The 12,851-nt window shown below is 34.6% G+C and overlaps 1 long non-coding RNA gene across 4 annotated transcripts in view; it reads right to left on the bottom strand.

The window, feature by feature from the left end:
• Positions 1-7,019, bottom strand: part of LOC141424480 (uncharacterized) — an 83,153-nt gene extending 76,134 nt beyond the window's left edge. For all 4 annotated transcript variants that reach the window (XR_012449408.1, XR_012449398.1, XR_012449404.1 and 1 more), the window contains exon 1: positions 6,845-7,019. This is a non-coding gene — a long non-coding RNA (uncharacterized lncRNA). The remainder of the gene's footprint in view (positions 1-6,844) is intronic.
• Between the last annotated feature and the right edge of the window lie 5,832 nt (positions 7,020-12,851).

The following is a 12,851-nucleotide window of genomic DNA, read 5'->3' as shown; positions in this document are numbered from 1 at the left end:
CCATTTCCAAACAGGACCAGATTCTGAGACTTTGGAAGTTAGGACCTCTGTGTCTTGAGCCTCTCCATCAGCTCTTTATAGTGATGGGTTTTTTCAAGATAGGGTCTCGTGAGCTAGTTGCCTGGGGTTGGCTTTGAACTGCAATCCTCCTGATCTCTGCTTCCTGAGTCACTAGGATTACAGGTGTGAGCCACCAGTGCCCAGCTTACTTTGGCTTTATTGTGTGCTGCTGTGTTAGAGGACTCTTGGCCATGGCACTCTAGGGTGTGGCAAAAGGTTAATCAGGGCCAGGCACAACAATGCATGCTTATAATCCCAGCTACTTAGGAGGTAAAAATAAGGAGAATCATGATGTGAGGCCAGCCCAGGAAAAAGATTAGCTAGACCCCATTTATAAACAAGTTGGGTTTGACGGCACATGTCTGAAATTCCAGCTACTCAAGAGGCACAGGTAAGAGGATTCTGGTCTGAGGCTAGCACAGAAAAAGTGGAAGAGCCTATCTAAAAAAATTTTTTTTAATTTAAAAACTAAGTAAAGCAAAAAGGGCTGGAGGTATGGTCCAGTAAATAAATAAACAAAATTAAGTAATGTGTTAGGGTTGGAGGTTTATCTCAAGTGATAGAGTACCTGCCTAGCAAGTACAATGCCCTGAGTTCAAACCCCAGTACCACCAAGAAAAAAATAAAAGATTAGCTAAATTCTGCATTCTGTTACCATAGTATTGCACTTACCTTGAAGTTTTTATGCAAGAGTTTTTTTAGAGCTTTGGAGAAGGCCAGGACCTTGAACCTATACGAATAAGTATATGTTTCATGATTTCTTATTAATACATATCTATGCATGTTGCTACAAGCCCACTAGTAAGTTAGGAGAGATAGCTAATCTTTAACTACTTTGAACATATGCTAAAATGAGCCTAATAAGTTTGATAAATCAGAATAGCTTAGGTCAGTTCACCACACCAAAGTAAAAAAATAAAACACAAATAATCTGGATTTCATTACGTCTAGGATACACAATTGTTACTTTTTTTTCCTCCACCTATTGTAGGGGGTAAAATGGGTTTATTCTAGAAGTCTGGTTTGCAAATTCCCCACTGATCCCTTCCCTAACTGACAAAATGAAGCTTTGCCTCAGTTTCAGTCATTTTTGTTTTATTTACTGTCTCTTTGGTGTGTTCTTGGAGCACAGTCATTTTAATGGATTCAAATGATTGGAGGTCAGAAGTCTTGTAATTTGTGTACTCCTGAGGGCAAAGGAGAAAGTCTGGCTTTATCATAGCAGAAAGGTGGAGTTATCTAATAAACAGTATTGTACTTTGGAAGCTGTAATTATGGTTATGGAATTATTCAATTTAGGTCCCTACATCTATGTTTCTTATATCAAATAATCAAAATATGCATTTTTATTTTCCATTACTACTGCACTGTATTTCCCAAGTGATTTACATTCACAAATTAGCTTCTGTATGTGAGTGCTTGATGTAAAATGAGAGTAGTGATGGGCTTCTCTCACTTCCGTGGGGAAGCCATTCCAAAGGTTAAAAAACCTTTGCACTGTTATATTATCAGTTTTTCCCTGACTGACTCCTCACTAGATTTCCATCCTTACAATTTCAATCACTGCTAAAATAGATAAAATGATTTGAGGATCATAAAACACTACTGAAACTACAAACAAGTAATCATAAAAATTAAATCATTTACTTTACTGCAAATCAATCTCTGAACTTGGTAAATAGTTATATTCCTAAAAGCTACACCATTGTTATTGCAGATGCAGAGGGTTACTTGTCCAAGCCACTTTGGGTCCAATTTGAGTTAGAAGTGTGAGCATTTCCTACTTTAAAAAAAGAGAGAGAGAAAGCCCCAGTCCCTCACAGAAAATGAGCAAAAAATATGAATAGATAATTGACAGAAAAATAAATGGAAATAGCCCGTTAACATATGAAAAGATGCTCATCCCCACTATAATAAGAGAAATGCAAATTAAAGCCATACTAAGCTATCATTTCTCACTTATCAGATTGACAAAAATAATAAAAATTTTCTACTGTGGGTGAGGCCACAGAGAAGCAAACATTAACACATTGTTGGTGGGAAGATTAAATAAAATAAGGTCTATGGGGAATTTGGCAATTGTGTATATAATTGTGTGTATATATATATACACACATATGCATATGTATGTACATATATATGTACATATTTATATCTACATAATGATATGCAGTAATCTTCAAGATAAATTGTTAAGGGAAAATGCAAAATGCAGAATAGTTTATAGTGTGCTAATTTTGTATATGTAAGAGGAAGACATATGAATGTACAGTTATAATTATTTGCTTATGTCTTCACAAAGAAGCAAGAGTTGAGTAAACTAACAGCTAATCAATCTAACTACCTTAAAGGAAGGTATGAAAGTGGAGGAAATGGATAGAAATGGAAGCAAGACATTTATGAATGTACACAGCTCTGAATTTGAAATCATCTAAAAGATTAACATACTTTCTTAAAGAGCAAAGCAAAATTAAATTCCTAAAAATTGAAAACAAACTAAAAATTGGACTATCCTAACTACACAAAAAAGAGAACCAATGTACCTGCCTCTAACATAGTATTTTGTTTGCACATTTCTTGTGAAGCCTAATTTAATGAGACTCTTAAGAGAGGACTAGCAAAGATAGAATAAACTAATGTTATTATAGCAATGTCATTGTTATTTTGAAACCACTAGAAGACAGATGATAGATAGATAATAGAACAAATAAACTATTTTATTAATATCAAGAGTCAAGGTTTTTAAGTAATTCAAAGGACATAGTTATAAAACCAAAGTATCCAAAAAACTGTGACCTGTAACTTGGATAAAAAGTATTAGAATAATTCCCTGTTTATTTCCAATGTTTAGAAAAGGAATATGTTTTGTAGCTCTGTCCCAAAAAAAGCATAGGCAATGAAAAATCTATATAAAGCACCCATAGTAAGTAATGACACTTCCCATGGAAAGCTAGCCTTGAAAATTAACAATTTCAGGTTTTGGTCAGAAAATGTACAAACTGAACTTGAGATAGATTCCATATCACAACAAAAGCAGAAAAGTGTTCAAAGACTAAAGGCACCATTTAGAAAAGACACAAAAGCCTTTGAAAAAATTTCTTCTGGCCTAAGGTGACACGAGATGATTGTCAAGAAAAAAGGACTAAAATTGAAGTACAGCAAATATATACAAATGCATGAATTCATAACTCACTCATACCTTTTAAAGCAATCTTATTGCTTCCCATTAGAAGTTAGTAACATATGAGTTCATTCTCTTAATTTTCACAAGAAAGATTTAGGAATTTGGCATAAACTTCTTCTACCCAGTGTATTACAGTGTAGACAAACAGGCAATATGGAAAAGTGTTTTGTTGTTATTGTTGTTGTTTTTGCTACTGGTGTTCAAATACAAGGCCTTGCACTTGCTAGGCAGGTGCTCTATCACTTAAGCCCAACTTTTTTGTTGAGATGGGGGTCTTACTAACTTTTTGCCTGGGGTTGGTCTTGAACCAAGATCCTCCCAATTACCGTGTAGCTGGGATAACAGGCATGAAACACCATGCTCAGCTTGGGAACGTTCTTCTTTATGGAAGAAACTCAGCTAATAAATGAAGGAATAAAGAAATTGAGAAGGTGGGGTGTTTTTAATCCATAGTTAAACAATAACTATAGGCCTTGAATATCAATGTATGCTAAACCCATGAAGTGAAAGTTTATAAGGCACATGGTAATAGCTTGAAATTTTGGAACCCATTCCACAATCTTGTCATCACTGAAAGTGGAAAGTCTAGATGAAATCTGACTCACAATGGGACATAAAAGAAAGTACAGTATCACTATCTCTTTTCTTTCCCTCCAAAGTTAGACCTGAATTTAATTAAGTCTCTAAATATCACTACTATGGCACAGGAATGAGAAGTTTGAAAGTGTTTTAAAACATTTTCTTGCTAGGGACATGGCTCAAGAAATATAGCTCCAGCCTAGTAACTATAAGGCTCTGAGTTCAAAACCCCAGTACTGTCAAAAAAAAAAAAACTGACTCAAATATTTTCTTCATTATTTCCCCATGAAGGAGTATTTCTATACATTTTCTCTTAAATGCCCCATCCACAAAATTTGAATAGTTTTGCATACTATGCCCCCTTGTACTAAGTCACTTTGGATATCCTCCCCCATCTTTGTGAGCACATATTACCCCCTTGAGAGTGCATGAGTTCAAGTGACAAGTCAAATGACATCACAAGAGGACTTTCGACTGAATACATAATCTAAAACTGTTTTGAACCCAAGAGATGAACAAAATGAAAATCAAAGAGGTAGGGGTACTGATAAAAAATATGTGACTGAAGAAACATAATATCATTTTTTTAGGAAGATGATGGATTGCAACATATAACAAGAAATAAAACCTCAGGTATGTGACTGTAAGGAAAATTAAGCAAGTCAGTAAGATGGAGGATGGCACCAATAGAAGATTAGACAGATAATGGCTAAAAAAAGTAAAAAACTATCAAACTTCAGGTCTATAAAAGAAACAAACTACTCAGACAGAACCCAGAGCTGGAAGTAGGAACTGATCTACTTGATCCCTCAACCATTCCAGCCCATTATTTTGTTTATTTTATTTTGTTTCTGGCAAGATCCACCCACACATGCCAACCCCAAAACAAAACAACTGCATGGTAGGCTAAGTACAGGCCAGCAAGTCTTGCCCTGGCCACTGAACAGAAATGGATGAGTGAAAGTATCCACCGCTTCCAGAGCAAAGGACAGGTGTGGGAATGACCAAGCCAGAAGGAGTCCCCTCTAACTGGCTATATCCCTAGACCCACCACCCACCCCAGCACATATACATAAATACAATTGTCCATGAAAGACTCTCAGCAAGGCTGGCTGCCAGAGACCACCGCACCCTGCTTTGGTCCAGTGCTCAGGCAGAAGGCACTTGACCTCCTGGGTCCTCCCCCAGGACAAAAGACGGGCATGGGAGTGAGTTAATTAGCTGGCTACATCCCTAAACCCACAACCCAATCCAACCATATGTGTGTATACACAAGTGACAAAAACTATTTTCCCATCACACCACAAACAGGTACATGAATTTAAAGAGGATACAAATAAAGAGGTAAGTGCTGCTGTTTATCGGCTGGACTTGGGTGACTGGAGATGAAAAAGATGGAGAGGCTATCAAGTTGTGCTCAATAGCCACTTTACTGAAGATCACTTCTGCTTTTCATAAACTCCTTTTTTCACAGAGAGCATTTGGTCAGAAAAAGCATGCCAAGTATTATGTGTCAAGGTTACATTAGTACAAGGAAGCACAGTTAAAATTAACTCTTTGTTATGTCTCTTTTACAACGGGAACAGAGAAGCAGGAGAAGCACACAGCATAACCTTCCTATTTACATCTGAAGGACACGAAGCCATCTGGGGAACTTTGAGCACTGTTATTTTTCTGGACGTCTGGTTTTGAGACCTTTGCCTCAGTTCCTTGGAGCTTTCTCACAAGGCCAGATGACAAATCACACAGGCATGGTGCCAAATCACACAAGCACGGTGTGTCGGAGGCTGGCTCTGACAATTTCCCATTTTTATTTTTTTAAACATAGCAATCCCAGTGTGACCGTGGCTTCAGAAGTTTTGTAAGATTTTAATTGTTGTTGGAGACAGGAGTATCTTATACAAAAAATGACAAGACAAACAGTAAAGGTAATGTTAGAAGGAGAAGGAAATATTATTAGGGAAATAGGTTTTAAAAGATCAAATCTTGTTAGAAAGGCAGTCTGTAATTGTGACTCAAAAAATTGTAATTCATTTTCAGCATCAGGTGTTAAAGTCTGAGGGCTATCCTGGGCAGTATCACCTTCTAAGATAGAAAACAAATTAATAAGTTTATAATTTGGTATACCTAAAGAAGGACAAAGCCAATTAATGTCTCCATTTTCCTGATTTTTTCTTAATAACAAACACTGGGGAATTCCAAAGAGAAAAGGAAGGATCTATATGTTTGTGCTCTAATTGTTCTTCAACTAATTGTTTTAAAGCCTGTAATTTTTCATTATTCAGGGGCAACAATTAAAACATTTGGCTGTTTTTTTGTTTCTGTATTGCCATGGTTTCTAAAGCAGCAACTCTGGCTTTATGTTTAAAAGTGCCTACATTATGACAGGCCTTTAAATAGTCCATAATATTGTCAGTCTCCCAAATTGGTTGAATGAGACTTTGGCAATCCTCATTAGCGTTATCAAAAGCCAATCAACGCAGTAAGATATTTTTGTATTTGATCTCCTCTCACCTGTTTTTCTATGGTCTCCTCCAATCTTCCTATAAAATCAGAATAAGGTTCAGTATTTCTGGCATATTTTAATAATCCTAAATTGTTTTTTATCTACTTTTTATTTTTAAGACATAAAAACCCAACTGAAGGAGAGTATTAAACCTTTTATCCTTTTCTGTCTCTAAACATTTTATGACATTTTATTTTTTCTCTCTCTCTCCCCTCTTTTTTCTCTCTTTTCTCTCTCTTTCTCTTTCTCCTCACTTCACCCATGAAGAACTCACCCCAATTTTGTTTCCATTTCTTCATTTCCCTCTCTCCACATTCACAATCTTTCTGCAACATTCCTTTTCTTTCAAGTCAGACTAGATCTTATATATCAGTGCAAGTCCATCCTTCATATGTTAATTTTTGTAAGAGCTCAGTTGGTGCTGAGCCTCAGTCCTCCTCATAATAAAAAACAATGCATGAGTGAAAGAAAATGCTGGACTCTGCACTGATTTTGCCCCATCTTGTTTCACTTACCTCCTTCTGTGAGGGCCTCCACGTCACTTTCAAAATTATCCTTCAGGTCCCTGTTCAGGGCACCAACTGTTGCTGTTTATCAGTTGGACCTGGGTGAATGGAGCTGAAAAAGATGGTGGGACTATCAAGTTGTGCTCAATAGCCACTTTACTGAAGATCACTTCTGCTTTTTATAAACACTCTCTCAAACACAGAGAATTTGATCAGAAAAAGCATGCCAAGTATTATGTGTCAAGGTTACATTAGTACAAGGAAGCACAGTTAAAATTAATTTACTCTTTGTTGTGTCTCTTTTAAAATGGGAACAGAGAAGCAAGAGAAGCACATGGTCAGCATAACCTTCCTATTTACATCTGAAGGACACGAAGCCATCTGGGGAACCTTGAGCACTGTTATTTTTTTGGACTTCTGGTTTTGAGACCTTTGCCTCAGTTCCTTGAAGCTTTCTCACAAGGCCAGATGCCAAATCACACAGGCACAGTCCCACTGCTTGCTCTGACAGTAAGTAAAGTAAGGAATAAAATGTAAGACATGGAAAGGAATATAAGAAAGATACAGAAATCCTAAAAAAATAAAATAGAAATTCTGGAAATTAAAAGTTCTATAAGTCAAATTTTAAAATTCAGTTAAAAGCTTCTCCAATAGACTGGATCAAATGGAAGAAAGAATATCACAGCTTGCAGATGAGCAGAGGTAACAGAAAAGTGAGATGAAGATGAAAAAAAATGAAGAAGTATGAATGAAACATGCAAGAACATTGGGACACTGTTAAAAGACCAAACCTTTGAACTATGGGAACAGAGGAAGGAAGGAAAAGAGGTACAAGCTAAAAGCATAGGAAACATATTTAATAGAGTAATAGTAGAAAAATTCCTTTATTTTAAGAAAAGAGATATCCTTCTAGCTACAGGAGTCCTTTAGAACTCCAACCAAGCAAGATAAGAATAAAATCTCTCCATGTCATATTATAGTTCAAACATTAAGTATATAGAACAAAGAAAGAATATTGAAATCTGCAAAGGAGAAGTGCCAAGTTACCTATAAAGATAAACTCACCAGGATAACAGTAGATTTCTCAACAGAAACTAAAAGGAGGACATTGAATGATGTATTTCAAGCTCTGAATAAAAATAACTGTAAACTGAGATTATTTTACCTATCAAAATTATTTTTTATATTTGAGGAAGAAATAAAAATTTTCCATGATAAGCAAAAGCTGAAATAATTCATGACCACTAAACTAGCACTGCAGAAGGCACTCAAAGCTATCCTATGCATAGAAGAGGAAGATACATGTAACCACAAAAATATGGGAAAAAATAAATTGTACCAGATGAGTAGATAAGCAAATGAGGAGAAGGGGAGAATCTAACACTACAAAAACAACAAAATGACAGGAATTACTACATACATTTAAATAATAACTAAATGTTAATGGTATCAAGTCTCTATCAAAAGACACAAATTAGTGAACTGGTATTAAAAAACAAGACCCAATAATGTGTTGCCTACAAAAAAAGGACCTCACAGACAAAGACAAACACAAACTTAGAATGAAATAACGGAAAAACATTTTCCAAGCAAATGCACCTAAAAGAAAGTAGGTATACATCTGACAAACCAGACTTTAAACCAAAATTAGTCTGAAGAGACAAAGAACATAACTTCATATTTATGAAGGGAAAAATCCATCAGGAAGATTTAACTATTGCAAATGGTTAAAGAATATTAAATAAATGTTCATAAAAGAAACACTACTGAGCAAAAATGTTCAGATAGAATCCAATAGAAAATAGTGACTTTAATACTCTCACCAATAGACAGATTACCTAGACAAAAATAAATCAAGGAAACTTCAGGGTGAATGGACCTTAAAAATCAAATGGATTTAATAGACAACTACAGAGTATTTCACCCAATAACCTCAGAATAAATATCTTTCTCAACAGCATATGGAACTTCCTTCAAAATAGAACATATCTTAGGACATAAAGCAAGACTTAAATAAAAGACAATTGAAATAACGTCACATATTTTCTCAGATCACAATATATAAAGCTGAAAACAATATTAAGATAAACCACAGAAAATACTGTAACATATGCATATTGAATAATTTGTTTTTGAATGATCAGTAGGTCACTGAAGAAATAAAGAAGGAAACAGAAGGTTCAAATCAAATGAAAATGAAAACACAATTTACCAAAACCTTGGGGATATAACAAAAGTAGTGCTAAGAAGGAATTTTATAGCTATGAGAGCCAACATTAAAAAATCAGAGAAATTTCAACTAAATAACCTAATGATGCATCTCCAGCTCTGAGAAAAGCAATAGCAAGCCAAACTGAAAGGTGGTAGACAGAAATAAATAATAAAGATTAGGGCAGAAATTAACAAAATAGAGACTAAAAGAATATTATAAAGAATGAATGGTGCATTGAAAAGATAAATAAGATTGACAAATTTTTAGCCAAACTAACCAAAAGAAAGAGGGAGAAGAACCAAATTAATAGAATTAGAGATGAGAAGGGGGATATCACAAAACATGCCAATGAAATCCAAAAGATCATTACGGAATACTTTAAAAATCTATATTCTAATAGACTGGAAAACCTGGATGAAATGGACAAATTTCTAGACGCAGATGATCTCCTAAAGGACATGACAAAAATTATAGTTTAATTTTCCTGAAGAACATAAATGTAAAAATTCTTAATCAAATACTGACAAATCAAATTCAATAACACATTTCAAAGATCACACAGGGCAGGTAGAGTGGCTCAAGTGATAGAGAATCTGCCTAGCAAGTGAGAGGCCCTGAGTTCAAACTCTAGTAGTACCAATACATGTTATACACCATGATCAAGTTGCTTTCATTCCAGGGTTGCAAAGATGGTTCAACCCATGCAAATTAATTAAAATAATATACCACATAAACAGACTAAAAGAAAAATGTCACTTGATTATCTGTAGAGATACAGAAAAAGCCTTTGACCAAATTCAACATCCCTTCATGATAAAAGACTTGAAGAATCTAGGATTAGAAGGAACGCACCTCAACACAATGGAGGCTACACATGATAAATGTGTATTCAACATTCTCCTAAGTAGTAAACCATTTCCTCTAGTCAGGAACAAGACAAAGGTGAATGCTGTCTTTGCTCTTAATCAATATAATGTGAGAATTCTTGGCCAGAACAATAAGGCAAGAGAAAGAAATAAAAGAGAAAAAATAGGAAAGAAATCAAATTACCCCTATCTGCAGATGTTAGGATCCTATACTCGAAAGACCCTAAAGAATTTACTAAAAAAGTATTAGATCTGGTCAGGCCCCAGGGGCTCATGCCTGTAATCCTATCTATTCAAGAGGCAGAGATAAGGAGGATCACGGCTCAAAACCAGCATGGGAAAATAGTTCCTGAGACCTTATCTAGGAAAAAAAATCACAAGAAAAAGGCTTGGTGGAGTGGTTCAAGGTGCAGGTCCTGAGTTCAAACCGCAATACCACAAAAAAAGTATTAAATTAACACTTCTAGCAAAGTAGCTGGATACAATATTAACATAAAAAATAAGTAGATTTTCTATATATCAATAATGAACAGGCTGAGAAAGATATCAAGAAAACACTTTCTTTTACAATAGCTCAAAAAAGTTAAATACTAGGAATAAACCTAACTAAGGAGTGAAAGACCTCTAGGATATAAATTACAAAATATCAAAGAATGAAATTGAAGAAGCTAGAAAATGGGGAAGACCACCCATGTTCATTGTTCGGCAGAATTAACATTGTTAAAATGGATATACTATGGAAAGCAATCTACAAATTCAACTCAAGCCTCAAAATGCCAATGCCATTTTTCCTAGAAAAAAAATTAATCTTAAAATTAATTTGAAAGCACAAAAGACTATGAATAGCCAAAGCAATTCTGAGCCAACTAAACCCCAATACTGGAGGTATCATAATACCTGTTTTCACATTATACAAAATAGCATCGTACTGGCACAAAAACAGACATATAGATCAGTGCAACAGAATAGAAGATCCAGAAAGAAGCCCACACAACTAAATAGATATATGATTTTGACAAAGATGCTAGAAACTTATGTCATACCAAAGATAGTCTCTTTAATAAATCGTGTTGGGAAAACTGCATGTTCACATGGAGAAGACTGAAACTAGACGCTCATCTCTCACCCTACACAAAAATAATTTCAATTGTATCAAAGAACTTAGTATGAAAATAAGCCCTGAAACTTTGAAACTAGTAAAAGAAAACTACTGAAGAGATAGGAATAGGTAACACTTTTCTGAATAGAACCCTGATTGCTTATAAATATAAGAAAAAATATTGAAAAATGGATTTTATCAAATTTAAAAGCTTTTGTACAGTGAGGGAAACAATTACTAGAATCAAAAGAAAATCTACAGAATGGGAGAAAAAAATCATTGCCAGCTATTCATTGGATGAAGGATTGATATTAGGTACTAAAAGTAAATAATCTACTCAATAGATGGGCAAATAAACGGTTTCAAAAGAAGCATAAGTGAATAATGAGTACATTAGGAAATGTTCAACATCTTTAGCCATAAAGTAATTCCCAATCAAACCTACCCTGAGATTTCATCTCACCCTACTCATCATGGCTATCATCAAGAAAATAAATACTGGTGAGGATGTGGTGCAAAAGGGACCCTAATACATGCTTGCTAGAACTGTAAGTTAGTACAGCCACTGGGGAATTCAGTAAGGAGGTTCCTCAAACATTAAAATCAGAACTACCATATTTCCTGGGCAAATATCTGAAGGAATGTGAGTCATCATTCATACCTATGTTTATAGCAGCACTATTCACAATAGCAAAAATATCAAATCAACTGAGGTGCTCACCAATGGACAATAGATTTAAAATGTGGTGTATATGCACAATGCAGTATTATTCAGCATTGAAAAAGAATGAAATTACATCATTTGAAGAAAAATGGATGGAACTAGAGATCATCATATTAAGTGAAATAAGTCAGATTGAGAAAGCCAAGTATCACATGTTCTCTCTCATATGCAGAATTTATCTTTAAAAAATGAATGACAGCTGTCAAAAATAGGTTCTGTTTGGGGGCCTAAGGGAGAGTGAGGAGAGGAACAGGAGAGGATAAAGGGGGGAGTGAATATGGTTGAAGTACTTCATATACTGGTATGAAAATAGAAGAATGAAACTTAAAATTATTTTTCAAAGTGGGGAGGGGGATTAGAAAAATAAAAAGGAGTGAATTTGGAAATATCACAATGAAACCTATTTGTACAACTAATATACACCAGTGAAAATTTTTTTAAAAATTCATAAAACTACTGCCAGGAAAAAAATTTAAATGCAAAGTAAATAAAAGTTTAAAATTTTTTTAAAAAGGAAAGGAAACTTAACATCAAGAGACAATGTATGCTCATACAGAACTTTTATGGATTAATGACTCAAATCAACTGTAAATAGACATCTTTGTGACAATTAAGGAAATTTTAATTTAGATAACTGTTAAGTGATATCTAGAAATTATTGCCATTTTTAATTGAAATAATGACATGATGGAATAGGAAAAATGTCCTTATCTATAGAGATGCATACTAGAGTTTTTGATAGACAAACTGGCATGATATCTGAGGTTTGCTTCAATAACCTCTAGTAAGAAGTGGGATGGAATTCAGAGGAAATGAAATAGGAAAAGTATTGATAATGCTGTGAAGCTGGATGATGGGTAAATGGGGGTTTACTAAAATTTTCTGTTTTTAATATGTTTGAAATTTCCATAATAAAATGCTTTTAAAAGTATAGCAATTATCTGATACTTTGTAATATGACCCCATAACAATGATTTTTTTTAAGGTATAGAGGAATTACACCAGTATGAAAAACTTGGACCATGTGCATCAAAATGAAAAATATGCACATGGTGGAGAAATAAAATATAAAAAAAAAGCACTACTGTTCTATGCAACTGTATCCATAGGACTGA

The sequence above is a fragment of the Castor canadensis genome, chromosome 1 (assembly GCF_047511655.1).
Source record: "Castor canadensis chromosome 1, mCasCan1.hap1v2, whole genome shotgun sequence".
Classification (NCBI taxonomy): Eukaryota; Metazoa; Chordata; class Mammalia; order Rodentia; family Castoridae; genus Castor; species Castor canadensis.
The sequence above is the reverse complement of the archived record's forward strand: the minus strand, read 5'-3'. Positions and strand labels throughout refer to the sequence as shown.